This window comes from Leucoraja erinacea, unplaced genomic scaffold, assembly GCF_028641065.1.
Source record: "Leucoraja erinacea ecotype New England unplaced genomic scaffold, Leri_hhj_1 Leri_378S, whole genome shotgun sequence".
In the NCBI taxonomy this organism is placed as follows: Eukaryota; Metazoa; Chordata; class Chondrichthyes; order Rajiformes; family Rajidae; genus Leucoraja; species Leucoraja erinaceus.
In genome coordinates this window covers 81,775-90,486 of record NW_026576279.1, presented here as the reverse complement: position 1 = coordinate 90,486, position 8,712 = coordinate 81,775, and positions in this window count along the sequence as shown.

The following is an 8,712-nucleotide window of genomic DNA, read 5'->3' as shown; positions in this document are numbered from 1 at the left end:
CAGAGGAGGTAGTTGAGGCTGGGACTATCGTAAGATGCATTTGGACATGTACATGGATAGGACAGGATTAGAGGGATATGGGCCAACCGCAGGCAGCTGGGAGTAGTGTAGATGGGGCATAGACACAAAATGCTGGAGTAACCCAGCGGGTCAGGTAGCGTCTCTGGAGAGAAGAAATGGGTCAGATAGTGTCAGACTTTAGACTGAGATGCAGTCTAAAGAAGGGCCTCGACCCGAAACGTCACCTATTCCTTTTCTATACAAATGCTGCCTGATCCGCTGAATTACTCCAGCAATTTGTTGCTATTTTCGGTGTAAACCAGCATCTGCAGTTCCTTCCTTCACGAAATCGATGGGACACAGCGCACGCCGGGGTCTCTAACACCAAGACCCGGTGTGCGACCTCGCATCACCCGGCGTGGCTTTAATGACCGCGGGACAATCGCCATCGCCAGCCGGGGGCTTTGACTTTGACTCTGACATGGGGGGGGGGAGAGTGCAGTGGAGAGATAAGTTTTTTTTGGCCTTCCATCACAGCTATGTGATGGATGTTTATGTAAATTGTAAATTATGTTGTGTCTGGGGTCTATTTCTGTGTAATGTATGGCTGCAGAAACGGCATTTCATTTGGACCTCCAGGGGTCCAAATGACAATTAAATAGACTATTGACTATTGATGTGGGCAGGTTGGGCCAAAGGACCTGTTTCCACGCTGTGTGACTCAGTCTGAAGAAGGGTCTCAAACCGAAACCGTCACCCATTCCTTCTCTCCAGAGACGCCGCCTGACCCGCTGAGTTACTCCAGCTTTTTGTGTCTATCTTTGGTGTAAACCACCATCTTCACACAGCGAGTTGTGAGTCTGTGGAATTCTCTGCCTCAGAGGGCGGTGGAGGCCGGTTCTCTGGATACTTTCAAGAGAGAGCTAGATTGGACTCTTAAAGATAGCGGAGTCAGGGGATATGGGGAGAAACATAGACATAGAAACATAGAAATTAGGCTGCCATATGATGAAAGAATGAGTTGACTGGGCTGATATTCACTGGAGTTTAGGATGAGAGGAGATCTTATAGAAACATGTACAACTCTTAAGGGATTTACATAGAAACATAGAAATTAGGTGCAGGAGTAGGCCATTCGGCCCTTCGAGCCTGCACCGCCATTCAATATGATCATGGCTGATCATCCAACTCAGTATCCCGTACCTGCCTTCTCTCCATACCCCCTGATCCCCTTAGCCACAAGGGCCACATCTAACTCCCTCTTAAATATAGCCAATGAACTGTGTGGCCTCAACTACCCTCTGTGGCAGAGAGTTCCAGAGATTCACCACTCTCTGTGTGAAAAAAGTTCTTCTCATCTCGGGTTTAAAGGATTTCCCCCTTATCCTTAAGCTGTGACCCCTTGTCCTGGACTTCCCCAACATCGGGAACAATCTTCCTGCATCTAGCCTGTCCAACCCCTTAAGAATTTTGTAAGTTTCTATAAGATCCCCTCTCAATCTCCTAAATTCTAGAGAGTATAAACCAAGTCTATCCAGTCTTTCTTCATAAGACAGTCCTGACATCCCAGGAATCAGTCTGGTGAATCTTCTCTGCACTCCCTCTATGGCAATAAGGCAGGAACGGGGTACTGATTGTGGATGATCAGCCATGATCATATTGAATGGCGGTGCTGGCTCGAAGGGCCGAATGGCCTACTCCTGCACCTAGTGTCTATTATCTGCAGTTCCTTCCGACACATTGCATTTATGTAGTTTGTGAAGTTTAGTTTAGTTTAGTTTAGAGATACAGCGTGGAAACAGGACCTATGACCCACGCAGTCCGCACTGACCAGCGATCCCCGCACACTAGCGCTATCCTACACACAGTAAGGACAATTTACACATACACCATCCAATTAACCATATAACCATATAACAATTACAGCACGGAAACAGGCCATCTCGGCCCTACAAGTCCGTGCCGAACAACTTTTTTTTCCCCTTAGTCCCACCTGCCTGCACTCATACCATAACCCTCCATTCCCTTCTCATCCATATGCCTATCCAATTTATTTTTAAATGATACCAATGAACCTGCCTCCACCACTTCCACTGGAAGCTCATTCCACACCGCTACCACTCTCTGAGTAAAGAAGTTCCCCCTCATATTACCCCTAAACTTCTGTCCCTTAATTCTGAAGTCATGTCCTCTTGTTTGAATCTTCCCTATTCTCAAAGGGAAAGCTTGTCCACGTCAACTCTGTCTATCCCTCTCATCATTTTAAAGACCTCTATCAGGTCCCCCCTTAACCTTCTGCGCTCCAGAGAATAAAGACCTAACTTATTCAACCTATCTCTGTAACTTAGTTGTTGAAACCCAGGCAACATTCTAGTAAATCTCCTCTGTACTCTCTCTATTTTGTTGACATCCTTCCTATAATTGGGCGACCAAAATTGTACACCATACTCCAGATTTGGTCTCACCATTGCCTTGTACAATTTTAACATTACATCCCAGCTTCTATACTCAATGCTCTGATTTATAAAGGCTAGCATACCAAAAGCTTTCTTTACCACCCTATCTATATGAGATTCCACCTTCAAGGAACTATGCACGGTTATACCCAGATCCCTCTGTTCAACTGTATTCTTCAATTCCCTACCATTTACCATGTACGTCCTGTAACTTACAACCACGTCCATGTAACCTACAAACCTGTACGTGTGGGAGGAAGCGGAAGATCTTGGAGCAAACCCACGCATCTGAAGTTCTTTCCCGCACTGTGCGAGTATTCCGGATGGATCCCGATTCCCAGTTTGTGTGTTAACGCTCCAGGTTTTTCTTTCTTACCGCCATCCAGCAGGATCGCCGGGGCTGATCATTTCGGGAAGGAAGTTCCTGGCCATATTCCTGGAGAACCACTCCAGCACGGCCATCTTGGCGCTGAACATCATCACGTACGAGAAGGCGGCCAACGTCAACGTGTCCATCTTCTCGCCGCCGTTCTTCCGGGCGCAGACGGTCGGGGCCAGCAGCAGCTCGGTGGTCAACCTGGAGCCCACCTACATGCTGAAGGGCAACGAGGTGTCGAAGAAGGTGATCACCATCACGTCGGACGAGGACATCTCGGTGGTGGTTCTCAACACCCGGTACAACACGCAGGACGCCTACCTCAACCTCCCCGTGGTCAACCTGGGCACCACCTACTTCATCGTCACCTACAATGGCTTCCGTGCCAACCACCGGCAGTTTGCCATCGCCAACGGCAACGAACACGTGCAGGTGACTATCACGGTGTCGGGGTCGGTGGAGTTTAACGGCACGGAGTACGTGGACCGCCAGAAGTTCACCTTCACCCTGGACCCCCACCAGAGCGTGCAGTTCCAGAGCGACGTGGACCTGACGGGGACCAAGGTGGTGGCCAGCAAGCCCGTGGCCGTCTTCAGCGGCAACCGCTGCATCATGATCTCCTCCACCGACTGCGACCACATCGCCGAGCAGCTGCTGCCCGTCGACAAGTGGTCCTACTCCTTCGCCGTCTTCCCGCTGATGGACAAGGAGACCACCGACCTGGTGACGGTGGTGTCGGCCGAGAACGACACGGCGGTCAGTATCTACACCGAGGAGGGCAACGTCAACTTCATGCTGCAGGAGGGCTCGCACATCAACCTGACCGTCAACGGCGGAATGATCGTCAACTCAGCCAAGGCCGTGATGGTCACGTACCTGTCCACGGGCGGCAGCACCAACCTAGTGCCCACCTTCGACCCCTTCCTGCTCAACATCATCCCCTCCGCCTACTTCAGTGTCTTCTATGTCTTTGTCACTTTTGCCAACTTCTACAACTATATCCTGGTGGTGTCTTCCACGCCCAACTACAACCAGATCATCCTGGACGGCAAGCCCCTGTCGAGCTACGCCTCGGAGAACATCACCTTCTGGGACTTCACCGCCACGCGCATCTACCTGGGCAAGACCGCCGGGCGTTACGTCATCATGCACGCCGACGCGCTCTTCGGCATCTACGTCTACGGGATCGCCCGCGGGGAATCGTACGGGTACTCGATGGGCGGCAAGAGGAACAGCGGTGGTAAGTCTCATCTCCTCGCCCAATGTCCTAAACTCTTCACCAGCCAAAACCGCGCCCGGCCCGACTGAACCACGTGGGTTCGCAGCCAATAGGCGGACGACCAAAATGGCGGGGTAGCTCTCTCTCAAAATGGCGGGGTAGCTCTCTCAAAATGGCGTGGTAGCTCTCTCGGGGTAGCTCTCTCAAAATGGCGGGGTAGCTCTCTCAAAATGGCGTGGTAGCTCTCTCAAAATGGCGGGACAGGCAGCATCTCCGGGTTTCGCGAATGGTATGTTGGCTTTCATTGCAAAATATGCAGTATAATGTGGATAAATGTGAGGTTATCCATCTTGGTGGCAAAAACGGGAAAGCAGAGTATTATCTAAATGGTGGCCGATTGGGAAAGGGGGAGATGCAGCGAGACCTGGGTGTCATGGTACACCAGTCATTGAAGGTAGGCATGCAGGTGCAGCAGGCAGTAAAGAAAGCGAATGGTATGTTAGCTTTCATTGCAAAAGGATTTGAGTATAGGAGCAGGGAGGTTCTACTGCAGTTGTACATGGTCTTGGTGAGACCACACCTGGAGTATTGCGTACAGTTTTGGTCTCCAAATCTGAGGAAGGACATTATTGCCATAGAGGGAGTGCAGAGACGGTTCACCAGACTGATTCCTGGGATGTCAGGACTGTCTTATGAAGAAAGACAGGATAGACTTGGTTTATACTCTCTAGAATTTAGGAGATTGAGAGGGGATCTTATAGAAACTTACAAAATTCTTAAGGGGTTGGACAGGCTAGATGCAGGAAGATTGTTCCCGATGTTGGGGAAGTCCAGGACAAGGGGTCACAGCTTACGGATAAGGGGGGAATCCTTTAAAACCGAGATGAGAAGAACCTTTTTCACACAGAGAGTGGTGAATCTGTGGAACTCTCTGCCACAGAGGGTAGTTGAGGCCACAGTTCATTGGCTATATTTAAGGAGTTAGATGTGCCCTTGTGGCTAAGGGGATCAGGGGGTATGGAGAGAAGGCAGGTACGGGATACTGAGTTGGATGATCAGCCATCAGCTCTATCAGGTCCCCCCTTAACCTTCTGCGCTCCAGAGAATAAAGACCTAACTTATTCAACCTATCTCTGTAACTTAGTTGTTGAAACCCAGGCAACATTCTAGTAAATCTCCTCTGTACTCTCTCTATTTTGTTGACATCCTATAATAGTGCGACCAAAATTGTACACCATACTCCAGATTTGGTCTCACCAATGCCTTGTACAATTTTAACATTACATCCCAGCTTCTATACTCAATGCTCTGATTTATAAAGGCTAGCATACCAAAAGCTTTCTTTACCACCCTATCTATATGAGATTCCACCTTCAAGGAACTATGCACGGTTATACCCAGATCCCTCTGTTCAACTGTATTCTTCAATTCCCTACCAGAGCAAAAAAAGTTCGCCTTGGAAAAAATCGATACTTTTTTTACGCATAGGTTTAGTCGTAGTAGGTCGACATGTTAGTTGTAGGCAATCGAGGGCAGTGTAAGGTAGACGTAGATAGTCTTCATCATAGTCGGAGGGAGGTTGAAGGAGGTCGTCTCCAATCTCCACTATTCGGTGTCCAATTTCCCCAAAATTAGACGAAGCTAGTCTTCAACTTAGAAACATAGAAATTAGGTGCAGGGGTAGGCCATTCGGCCCTTCGAGCCTGCACCGCCATTCAATATGATCATGGCTGATCATCCAACTCAGTATCCTGTACCTGCCTTCACTGCATACCCCCTGATCCCCTGAGCCACAAGGGCCACATCTAACTCCCTCTTAAATATAGCCAATGAACTGTGGCCTCAACTACCCTCTGTGGCAGAGAGTTCCAGAGATTCACCACTCTCTGTGTGAAAAAAGTTCTCCTCATCTCGGTTTTAAAGGATTTCCCCCTTATCCTTAACCTGTGACCCCTTGTCCTGGACTTCCCTAACATCGGGAACAATCTTCCTGCATCTAGCCTAAAAGAATTTTGTAAGTTTCTATAAGATCCCCTCTCAATCTCCTAAATTCTAGAGAGTATAAACCAAGTCTATCCAGTCTTTCTTCATAAGACAGTCCTGCCATCCCAGGAATCAGTCTGGTGAACCGTCTCTGCACTCCCTCTATGGCAATAATGTCCTTCCTCAGATTTGGAGACCAAAACTGTACGCAATACTCCAGGTGTGGTCTCACCAAGACCCTGTAAAACTGCAGTAGAACCTCCCTGCTCCTATACTCAAATCCTTTTGCAATGAAAGCTAACATACCATTCGCTTTCTTTACTGCCTGCTGCACCTGCATGCCGACCTTCAATGACTGGTGTACCATGACACCCAGGTCTCGCTGCATCTCCCCCTTTCCCAATCGGCCACCATTTAGATAATAATCTGCTTTCCCGTTTTTGCCACCAAAATGGATAACCTCACATTTATCCAGGCAGAGATAGGTATTTTATTTATTTTGGCAGAGATAGGTAGATTCTTGATCAGTGCGGGTGTCAGGGGTTATGGGGAGAAGGCAGGAGAATGGGATTAGGAGGGAGAGATAGATCAGCCATGATTGAATGGCAGAGTAGACCTTGATGGGCCGAATGGCTGAATTCTGCTGCTATCAATGATGAAAAAGGCCGACCAGCTCCAACACACTTGGGGCAATTTACAGAAGCCAATTAATCTACAAACCCGCACGTCTTTGGATGTCTTTCATTCCGAAGAAGGGACCCGGCCCGAAACGTCACCCATTCCTTCGCTCCATAGATGCTGCCTCACCCGCTGAGTTTCTCCAGCATTTTTGTCTACCTTCTACATAAAGAGCTGGAGTAACTCAGCGGGTCAGGCAGCATCTCTGGATAGATGTCGTTTCGGGGCAGGACCATTCTTCAGACCATATAACCATAACAGCACGGAAACAGGCCGCTCGGCCCTTCTAGTCCGTGCCGAACACTTATCCTCCCCTAGTCCCATCTCCCTGCACTCAGACCATAACCCTCCATTCCCTTCCCGTCCATATAAATATCCAATTTATTTTTAAATGATAAAATCGAACCTGCCTCCACCACCTTCACTGGAAGCTCATTCCACACCGCCACCACTCTCTGAGTAAAGAAGTTCCCCCTCATGTTACCCCTAAACTTCAGTCCCTTAATTCTCAAGTCATGTCCTCTTGTTTGAATCTTCCCTACTCTCAGTTGGAAAAGCTTGTCCACGTCAACTCTGTCTATCCCTCTCATCATTTTAAAGACCTCTATCAAGTCCCCCCTTAACCTTCTGCGCTCCAGAGAATAAAGACCTAACTTGTTCAACCTTTCTCTGTAACTTAGTTGCTGAAACCCAGGCAACATTCTAGTAAATCTCCTCTGTACTCTCTCTATTTTGTTGACATCCTTCCTAGATGAGAGTTGAGTCTTGGTATCATATTCAGCATTGACATTATAGGATACAGAGACTGTTCCTGTCCCTCTGTTCTACAAATTTAATATTTAGTTTAGTTTAGAGATGCAGCGTTGAAACAGGCCCTTCGGCCCCACGAGTCCGTGCCGACCAGCGATCCCTGCACACTAACACCATCCTACACACACACACTGGGGACAATTTACATTTATACCAAACCATTTAGTCTACAAACCTGCACGTCTTTGGAGTGTGGGAGGAAACCGGAGCACCCGGAGAAAACCCACGCAGGTCACGGGGAGAACGTGCAAACTCCGTACAGACAGCGCCCGTAGTCAGGATGGAACCCGGGTCTCTGGCGCTGTGAGGCAGCAACTCTACCGCTGTGCCACCGTGCCGCTATTTAATATGGGAACAGAAACTTCCCGCTGTGGGTGTTACAATAATAGCAAAAACCAAAGGGAACACGGGCGAACTATTCGTCCAATCTGAATACAATTCTTAAGGGATTGGACTGTAGAGATTGTTCCCGATGTTGGGGAAGTCCAGGACAAGGGGTCACAGCTTAAGGATAAGGGGGAAATCCTTTAAAACCGAGATGAGGAGAACTTTTTTCACACAGAGAGTGGTGAATCTCTGGAACTCTCTGCCACAGAGGGTAGTCGAGGCCACAGTTCATTGGCTATATTTAAGAGGGAGTTAGATGTGGCCCTTGTGGCCAAGGGGATCAGAGGGTATGGAGAGAAGGCAGGTGCGGGATACTGAGTTGGATGATCAGCCATGATCATATTGAATGGTGGTGCAGGCTCGAAGGGCCGAATGGCCTACTCCTGCACCTAATTTCTATGTTTCTATGTTTCTATGACTGGCTAGATGCAGGAAAAATAATGAAAGAATGGGTGGACTGGGCTTGTATTCACTGGAATTTAGAAGGATGAGAGGGGATCTTATAGAAACGTATAAAATTCTTAAAGCATTGGAATGGTTAGATGCAGGAAAAATGTTGGTGGAGACCAGAACCAGGGGTCACACAGTTTAAGAATAAGGGGTGTGCCATTTAGGACTGAGATGAAGAGAAACTTTTTCAGTTGTGAATCTGTGGAATTCTCTGCCACAGAAGGCAGTGGAGGCCAATTCACTGGATGTTTTCAAGAGAGAGTTAGATTTAGCTCTTAGGGCTAACGGAATCAAGGGGTGTGGGGAGAAAGCAGGAACGGTGGGGTACTGATAGGGGATGATCAGCCGTGATC